Source organism: Cibotium barometz, chromosome 46 (assembly GCF_041138505.1).
Source record: "Cibotium barometz isolate CiBa-2024 chromosome 46, ASM4113850v1, whole genome shotgun sequence".
NCBI classification, from domain to species: domain Eukaryota; kingdom Viridiplantae; phylum Streptophyta; class Polypodiopsida; order Cyatheales; family Cibotiaceae; genus Cibotium; species Cibotium barometz.
In genome coordinates, this window is record NC_141091.1 from 2423313 (window position 1) to 2426879 (window position 3567).

The following is a 3567-nucleotide window of genomic DNA, read 5'->3' on the forward strand; positions in this document are numbered from 1 at the left end:
CAAAACACATCCAAAATGTTCAATACATAGAAAAGGGTGGAGTTGTATCCATTCATCCAAAATGTTCACTACATATAGGAAAGGGTGGAGTTGCATCCATTCATCCAAAATGTTCACTACAGAGAAAAGGGTGGATTTGCATCCATTCATCCAAAATGTTCAATACATAGAAAAGGGTGGATTTGCCTCCATTCATCCAAAATGTTCAATACATAGAAAGGGGTGGAGTTGCATCCATTCCTCCAAAATGTTCAATACATAGAAAGGGGTGGAGTTGCATCCATTCCTCCAAAATGTTTACATAGGAGAGGGTGGATTTTCCTCCATTCATCCAAAATGTTCAATACATAGAAAAGGGTGGAGTTGCATCCCAAATGAGCTTCACTTGTTCTCCACTTCCAAAGCACTCCTAGTCCAACTGACAAGTCCTTCCTTTAACCCCCCCAATACATCCTCGTGCTTGAACCATGTCTTTGTTAGCTATACACAATAAAGGAGAACTTAATGTGAGATAAAAGGAGTAGATCTTTCATTTTGGGATAAAAGGAGTAGATCTTTCAACTCACCCAACTCTTATATCTCTTCCCATAAGAACCATCAATGAGATGCTTTATGTATGCCATGACGTAGTAGCCATAATCGATAACATTTGGTTGGCATGGCACTTAGAGAATCAACATTATCTTCAAAATGAAAATGTGAGCTTGCAAGACACCTAGCAATATTGAATCTTCCTTTGATATATCTCCAGGATCTAATGTCTTTCTTGGCCTCTCCATAAAGTTTTTTAGATGGGTGTTTGAGCAATTTTGAGATATGATTTGAAGTGCCCTAAAGTAAAAGTGACATAAAACATTAGAGAAACGTACTTTGTATTTTGCATATACAAAGTCTCAAGCATAAGTACTTGTCTTACCGGGAAACAATAGGAAGGTGATGTTGAGGGTTGGATCCAGGCAATGAATTGAAGTACATAACGCCATGATCTTCACATGGTAAACGTACAAATTTTTTCATGTGGTTATTGTACATCACAAAAAAGAACCCAGTGGTCCCTTCAAAAGAGAACCAAAACCACGCATAAGAAACAACCAAAACATAAAATACTCATAGTAGAAACAAGAATCATATAACCATACCTATCAACTATCGGTAAGAAGAGAAATAATTTTGTAGACATATCTATACTGCCAATTTTTTTTTGACTCCAATGCTATCCTGGTTTGGAGACGTGGCATCAAATAATCGTACCACAAACTATCAAGGAACCAGACCCTATCAAGCACCTCTTTCTGCAATGTGTTTTCAAGCCACCTACGAGGGCCCAAAACAACCAATGGTTATGTAGAGTCTAAAGAACATCCCTAATCTATTAAGCACATAGAAGGATGTGAAAATAAACTCACAGCATGAATAAATTCATGGTCCTTGTCGAGGCCTTTCCATTCATGATTGCATCAAGCATGGTCACATCAACCTTGGAAACCAAATTAGATCTTTGAGATCTAAAGTGTATAGATAATCCACTTTCAAATCTACAAGAAGAGAGAAGTTGAAGACATCATTAACAATCACAAGTAGCAATAGCTTAAAATTAAATGAAATAGAAACTAAGTTACTAACACTAACCTTTCTCGTATAACCCCAACATCATTTTCAATGTTTTCAGAAGATTCGAAGTGAATCCCACCGTTAGAAATTATCAATGTGAGGTATGGTAACACTCAAGGAAAGAGAGTTAGTAATAGTCACATGAGGCTGAGAGCCAATATCCCATCGTATCTAAAGATAAAAAAAACAAAGATCCCAGTAAGATACACCCAATATAAAAAAAGGTATAAGTCTCATCAAAGGTTTAAAAAACAAACGAACACCAAATCTTATAACACCAAACCTTAGTTATTTTGCGCATTTGAGTTGAGAGAGTTGCCTCTTCCTTTCTTGATTCTAAAGCGGTTTTGATGGTAGTTTCCTCAGCATACCTTCTTCGTTTTTCTTTCTTTGTGGGTGCTAGGAAAGGACCATGTTCATCTCTTGTACAACGGTTCTTCTACAACATTAGAGAGGTCAACTATTTGAAGAATTTCATGACCAAGAAAGATTATGTTTGAGAAGAAGGCTATAACATTTACATACCGGAGTGTGGGATTGATTATCTACATTATCTTTACTATATTCCATCACTTCGACTTGTGATTTCTCCCTTTTTATGGTATGGCGCTTCTAAACAAAGAGCACATTATGGGGAAAAAAAGTAACTTAGACATGAAAAGAGATAAGATAAAATGAAGTTTGTGGAGTTTCACTTACATGTGCATCGTAGCCTTCATCAATCCTTCTTTGAATGTCTCGCATGAGCTCTTCTTTTGTGTCCATATCTGCATCCAAAGCTCTCATTAGCTCCCTTTCAAGAAACACATCATGAGGCCCCTTTGCTTGCTTTTCGACATCCGTCATAGCATCCCACTCCTTGCATTTCACTTTCTTTTGCTTTGTTTCGACTTTCTTCTTATTTCTCTCGAACTTATACTACACATTTGTGAAGCGAGCTCGAGTTTGCTTCTCGTACCTCGATGATCTGGAAGCACTATGCACACGAGCAAAAACTCGAGGGAACCTGGGGGTGACCCACTTTTCAAAATGGAATGATGTGCACAATGTGATGGACCTCATTAAGGTGGTCCATCATGTCTGTCCTCCTCTCTCATAGCAAATGTTTTTTGCACGGCAGTCATCACTAGCTAAACATCGCCTAGTTACTCTACCGTCTGGCAAGCCTGACATCTTCATAACGGAATCACATCGGCCATAGGTGCACCCCAAGTGAACTAAAGCCAGAAAAATCAAAGTTTGATGAATGGAATATGACGCGATATCGGCCACGTTGATTAAGTATGCAATCCTTTAATTCTTTTAGTCAAGCCTTGATATAGGATATCCATGTAATAAACATTTTCCATTGCCATGTTTTTGTAATATACAAGAGGACAGACATTTTCCATTTTCCATTACCAAATCATTGAAATGAAAAAGAGACATTACCAAATCATTATACAAGAGGATAGACATCATTGGTTCGGTAATGGAAACATTGTATAATGAAAACATTGTATAATGGAACTAGCTTATAGAGCACTTACCGAACTGGTTCACAGTAGAGAACTAGGCAGCTTGTCCTTCAATATTCACCTCCTCGCACGCTCCACTATCGGCACTGTGCAATGGTCAACAACGAAAGCCTTTGCTCCAGAGAGCACTGTCACCTTCGTGTTGCCTATGCGTTGTGCGCTCTACCAACAAACTCTGCCTTGCTCGTCTCTGCTATGGATGTTGCTTGCTCTGCTCTCTGGATGTTGCGGGGATGCAAGGCGGAGCAGCTGGTTCGCAAGGATGCTCTGTGTTGCCTATGCACTACTACGCGCTCTTGAAGGCCGCCTTGCTCGTCTCTGCTGCTCTGGATGTTGCTTGCTTTGCTCTGGATGTTGCGGGGATGCAAGGTGGAGCAGTGGGTGAACTCAGGATGTTGCAAGTGGATTGCAAGGAGCATCGGATTCCTTGGAATTTTTC

At 39.4% G+C, this 3567-nt stretch overlaps 1 long non-coding RNA gene across 1 annotated transcript; it reads right to left on the reverse strand.

Moving 5' to 3' along the window:
• Positions 1-1224: 1224 nt before the first annotated feature.
• Positions 1225-1769, reverse strand: LOC147611804 (uncharacterized). Its single transcript, XR_015263696.1, has 3 exons — positions 1630-1769; positions 1407-1535; positions 1225-1314 (listed from the first exon to the last, which is right to left on the reverse strand). It is a non-coding gene; the product is annotated as an uncharacterized LOC147611804 (long non-coding RNA).
• Positions 1770-3567: the final 1798 nt, after the last annotated feature.